General features: G+C 44.0%; 1 long non-coding RNA gene across 1 annotated transcript; it reads left to right on the forward strand.

Annotated features, from left to right (window-relative positions):
* The first annotated feature begins 4280 nt into the window (after positions 1-4280).
* LOC119655556 lies at positions 4281-4638 on the forward strand. The gene is made up of 2 exons (XR_005249919.1): positions 4281-4366; positions 4447-4638. It is a non-coding gene; the product is annotated as an uncharacterized LOC119655556 (long non-coding RNA).
* Positions 4639-6310: the final 1672 nt, after the last annotated feature.

Raw genomic sequence — 6310 nt, forward strand, 5'->3', positions numbered from 1 at the left:
CCAAAGAAGCGGTTATTACTGGATCAACCAAGGAAGTAGACCTGCTGCCCAGTGAAGAGCAGAAGCTGGATGACCTTGACCTAGGGCTCAGGGTGAACAGCGACCCACAGGAAAGCACCATGTCGGAGGGGGAGGGCGATACTCCGACAGTGGAGAAGAGCTCCAAACAATAACGGAGCGAATGGCCAGCACTAAGATAGCTCAGATAAACCTCCCCCATGCGAAATCTGCATCTGCGATAATTGCAAGGGCAAGATCCAAGGAGAACATTGGAATAGTGTTGACCCAGGAGCCCTGGGTGTAGATTCTCGGATACCCGGTCTGCAAGGAGGAAGCATGCAGATAATTTGGGATTCCTCTTGTGAAACACCAAGAGCTTGCATAATTCCTAAACGTAATTTAAAATATATATGTCTTTCAGAGTTCCTGAAAAAGCATGTCTCTGGTTTATAAATTGGCATCGGTAAGGGTAATAAGACTGACTAGGCTGACCCTGACCAATGTGCGAGGCCAGATAAAAGCAGCAGGATCACTCTCAAGACCATTCGACATCAACAACGGTCTACGACAAGGGGATGCGCTATCATGCGTCCTCTTTAACCTGGCCCTCGAGAAGGTGATCCGTGATGCTGAGGTGAATGCAAGAGGTACGATCCTCTTCAAGTCCACCCAACTACTGGCCTATGCTGACGATATCGACATCATGGGAAGAACCACCCGAGACGTTCAAACTGCCTTCATCCAGATCGAGCAGGCGGCGATTGGCGCGAGATCTTGGGCTGCACATCAATGAAGGCAAGACAAAATATATGGTGGCAACGTCAGCACCGAAGACGAATCAACCAACAACATCAAACCGCACTGGTCAAACACAAGCACGAACAAGAATAAGGATAGGGGAATACAACTTTGAGACCGTTGACAATTTCTCCTATCTAGGGTCGAAAATCACAACCGATAACAACTACGATGATGAAATCCGCGCGCGGTTGTTGTCAGCCAACAGAGCCTACTTCAGCTTACAAAGACTGTTCCGCTCGAAACGTCTCACCATAGGGTCAAAGCTCTTACTGTACAAGACTATGATCTTGCCAGTCCTCATGTATTCCTCGGAAACTTGGGTTCTTAGCAAGAAAAATTGCGAACTCTTGGCCGCGTTCGAGAGAAGAATCCTCCGAAGAATTTTTGGCCCCCTACATGAGGATGGACGATTCCATAGCCTACACAATGACGAAATCTATGAGCGATACCATGACCGTCCGGTTGTGGATAAAATCCGGCTCAATAGGTTACGGTGGGCGGGTCACTTAATCCGTATGGATGAAGATGATCCCACCCGGAAAGTCTATAAGGGCAATATCTATGGTAGGAAAAGAAGACGAGGCAGACCCTGCCTAAGATGGAGCGATGGCGTGGGCCAGGACGCCAGACAGCTTTTAGGGATATTGAATTGGTGGACCTCGACGCAAAACCGGGATGTCTGGAGTTCCTTATTAAGGCAGGCCTAGACCGGATACCGGTTGTTGCGCCGTTGATGATGATGATGATCGGTAAGGCTTATGAGACAGTGGATCTCCGCATCTTGATAAATATAATGCCAGACATAGATCTTGCCCCTGACATTATATTATAGACTTGAAGGACCATGTGCAAGAAGTCAATCTTCTGTAAACAACGTCCTGCCCAAGGGGTGTGTTCTGGCCCAGTGCTCTTCAACATCTATACAGCTGACCTCCATGAGACGTGTGCCAACATGGTGGAGACCTTCCAGTATGCGGATGATTTCCTAATGGTAGTAACAGGAGACAAGGAAAAGGCCGAAGACATCTTGCGACAATAGGGATGTCTCTTCACCAACCAATGCAGCGGATCCAAACTGCCCGTTAATATTAAGAAATCCTGCACCGTCACCTTCTCGAGAGCCCGCGCAAATGTATTTAGATTGAACGCCAACACCGTCTTCCTTGAACACAAAAATTAATTTCTTTCTTGGGGCGAACGATTGCGGCATCACTAGCAGTAAATCACCATGTAACTTCGTGACGGGGGGTCAGCTGGGGTCTCCACCCGAGAGAAGTCCTGAAACTATGTAGAGGGGTAGTAAGACCCGCTCTTGACTATGCATCCTTAACAATATTTATGTCCAAATACTTTGAGAATAAGAAAAATCTCATACGGTCGCCTTCCTGAGCCGATGTCTTAGACTCAGCAGATATACACCACCTCATGTCGTCTCTGCTCTAGCTAACGCTTTCGCCCTCCTCCAGAAAAACACTGCTGGCGGCAAGTGAAATTCCTTCTCTCTACTCTAATCTCTCATCAGAAGCAACTATGCCACCTCTAACTGTTCAACCGAAGTTTTCAATAAATTGCATACAATTATAGAAAACACTGTTGTTGATAGGACTCCTAACATTTTCAACAACTTCACCGTTTTAAATCCATAGCGGGATGAGGCCTCAAACGACAAAACCAACCTTGCCTCCCGCTGTGAGGGGGAAGTACACAAATGGGAAGCCTTAGGTTTCCTAATCCTGGCAAGCGATACTTCGGTTGAGCTCGTGAATTCCGGATGCGGTGTCTACTCAAAGGTTGAATCTCTATATTCATTGCTCAGGACATCCGCAGTTTCGGTTCTCTGGGCCGATAACGTAGCTCTCTGGCAAGCCATAAATCTATCAGGTGACGCAAAGTTTGACAAAATTATCATCATCACGGATTTCCTCGTAGCCATTAAAGACCTCACCAGCAAAACCCTGATCAACTATTATACTAGGCCGCACTGGCGCTTCATGAAATGAAGAAAGCTCTGATCAAGGAGGTTCTTATCGCTGGTGTCCTGGACATAGTGGTAAGTTTTTTAATGAAAAGACAAGCGAGGCTGCTAAATGAGCCAGGGTGGCTGGTTCCCGCCCTCCCTTCACGTTCTCAGACACATGGCGTGCCGTGCGCAACACCATTCGCGTTGAATGGAACGAAGAATAGAAACTAACTTCCTTGGCTAAAGGCATGTTTTTTGCTGGAATTTTCCATGACATTACTAGGAAGCCCTGGTCCCAGGAAATATTTCGCAGTACGGAGAATGTGAAGACTCTGAATAGATTGTCTATAGCAAAGCTGACTGCTGTGGGGTAGAGGAAACAAATGATCAGATCATCTTTCAGTGTAACACAACTAATCTCTATGGATTTACCTGGCCAGGTATAAACCTGAGAAGAGCTGGAATTGATTTTAGCTCCTCCAGTTTTCAATTTCCTTTCGTTTCCGTTTTTGTAGTCTTTCTCAGCATGCTAGCCGGCCAAGACCTCGGCCTAGACTGGCATGCCTTTTCTGTATCCTTTTTTTTTGTATATACCAATCGCACACCAGATCCACACATCAATGTACATTAATACAACTTTGTTTTCATGTCTAGAGAAATTTAGTATTCTGATCGCTCCACCCCAGGACCGCGTAACTTCTCTAAGGAAGGACTGGTACACTGATAGGTTCATCGCAGCAAAGAGAACGGATGCAGGAGTCGTTGATCTAAGGAAAACGTACTTCGATTTCAAGCCAAAAAATATATGCCACAGGCAGGTGCGTTTACTTTAATTTCCAAGGGACTTAGAGAGGCTAGAACATGGTCTTCCTTATCGACAGCCAGGTGGTTATCAACACACTTAACTCCAACCAGGTGAACTCTAAACTGGGTTAGGCATTCTTTAGTGAATTGAATGCACTTGGCTTGCACAACAGTGTTTGCCTATTTGGGGTCCCAGTCCTAATCGGCTAAGAGGTAATAAGACCGCGGTTGGGCTGACTAGGAAAGGAACACCGCTTTATAGACTAGAGCCATTCTGCGACATCGGGAACTGATTCATAGTCATGACAATAAGGAAGGAAAATGGAGGTTTCTTAGTTGATTTCTATGAGTAAAGGTCTGTATTAGCATCTCACCGATCTCAATCTCTTTCTCCATCTTTTTCACTTCCACTATCGTTCAGATTAGCATTCGAGGATCATAGCACGAGGGGATATTGAACCAAGATTCCAATCCTCTAATGATAAACCAAAGTCGTTATAAAATTAATTAGATTTTAATAGACGTTTATTGCCTTCAGAGTTGATGTTTATCGTAACAAGCATATCAGCTTCCAACCCTCATGAATGACTGCTTATTATTCAGGCAATTCCGAAACGCCAATTTTCCAATGATTAGTTCCAGTCCCCCGCTCTCCCTGATTAATTACCTTTCTCTAATATACAACTTTTTTATTGTTAAACTTTTAAACATGATTGAAACCACACTTATATATATAAAGGGGTGACAAAATAGATTTAGTTAGTTCAGTTTAGATTTCAATCGATAGAGAAATAACAATGCGTAAGTATGATCTTGAGCTACCTTAAAATTGAAGGAATTCCACATGTGCTGACATAAGTCGCTTTATAAATTCATTACAGGTTTCGAAGTCCTACTTGTTTTTATGCTACACTTTCTTCTAAGCCATGCATCTAAGAAACAAGAGGATATTTTCTGGCCTTCGCGGGGATAGAACCATCTTTACGGGTAAAAGACAGAATCCAAGGAATGGAAAGTTACGAAGCTTTTTACATTCATAATTCAATGAAAATATAATTTCATTTTGACCCAACTGGGATGTGTTTCTTTTAGTTAAACTTCCTATAAATAGGCATTATTAATTTCATTTCAAAATTTCAATCCAAAACTCATCAACCTTAAAAAATCTTACAACTCTAAATCCTGTTCAATAACTATACAATTGTACACTTTTGAAAAGTGATCCTTTATCCTTTTTCCCACATTTAGGATCACAATGCTATGTGACATACATGCCCATGATAGTATACAATCAAATTCATTTTGCCTAACGGATCGGTGCAAACAATAAACAAGTGAGTTTGCCAACCTACGAAGGAACATTGTAATATTCGCATGCAGACAAATGCAGTCTGAACCTTCCGTTGTTGTGCGGAGAAGTTGAAAATCGCACGTCTATTGTTCAAGGAAAACAACGGGTTTCGGATCTCTTTGGCTCTCGGGCAACCATGCCATCACCTGGTCGAAGGAGTTGTATTTTCCACTTTGGACAGAATCCACAGGGGTGCCAGAAACGGGGGTGGGTGTTGAAGGAAATCTTCAAAGGGGATCATGGTTGAAGTTGGAAAGTAGAGTGAGGCGGATTGTTTCGGAGGACATATCATTGTGGCGCAGCGGGGTTAACAACATTCGAAATTTATTTCGAATGTTGTTAATTCGATTGACAGTGGCCACCATCGGTGTTGTCCGTGGCGGAGCAGGTCATGATTAATTAATTTTTGAATTGTAAATATGAATATTGATAAGTTGAGACATGTCAGTTTAAGAAAATAAAAACAAGATTATGTCTCATCTCTATGTAATGAGTGTACGTCTCTATGTAATGAGTGTATTTGTGCCTTCAGTGGATTTAAAGTAATTTGCAATTTAATTAAGCTCTCCAAAGTGTCATGTAGTGGCTAACATGTCTTAAGTTAGTGAAAAGGAAGAGTTTTCACTAGACGAAACATTTTCTGATATTTTAACATCACCACTCACTGAAGCCACGTGTTGATCGAACGCCGCCACCTCTCAGATTTGATGAATGTCAGAACATATAGGGGGCCAATATAGACTTGGATCACTATCTCGTTGGCATGGTGCTCCGAGCTCGAATAACAATACCACCTAGAATCCCCTCTGGCAATCAGGTGTGAGTGAACACTGAAGCCATCCACAACACAACCCTCCGCGACACCTATAAGAGAGAAATGGATGCCGCAATAACCGCAGTCAACAGAGGACCTGGAGATGAAGCATCAACAGATGATCTTCACAATCACCTGAAGAAAGTTATCATGGATACGGCCACAAGCATATTTGGCCCCAGCCGCAAAAGGAGTCGGAAAGGCTGGTTTGACGATGAATGTAAGCTACCAACGGAACGGAAGAATGCCGCATACCGAGTAATGTTGCATTCTCAAAGAACGCGGGCACGCGCAGAGACTTATCACGAACTCCATCGAGCGGAGAAGCGACTTCACAGACGGAAAAAGGAAGCCTTGGAGAACCAACAAGTCCATGAACCAGAAAAATACAGGGAGCAACCGCACCAGGCACAGAAGGCGGAAGTTTTACCAACAAGCCAGCAGGATGAAGCCTTATACACCTCGATGCTCATCCTGTCGAGACAAAGAGGGAAAACTGATTTCCGACAGAATGGGCATATTGGATCGATGGGTTGAGTACTTTGATGAGCTACTGAACAACCAGAACATCGGCGAGTTG

Source organism: Hermetia illucens, chromosome 4, assembly GCF_905115235.1.
Source record: "Hermetia illucens chromosome 4, iHerIll2.2.curated.20191125, whole genome shotgun sequence".
Taxonomy (NCBI): Eukaryota; Metazoa; Arthropoda; class Insecta; order Diptera; family Stratiomyidae; genus Hermetia; species Hermetia illucens.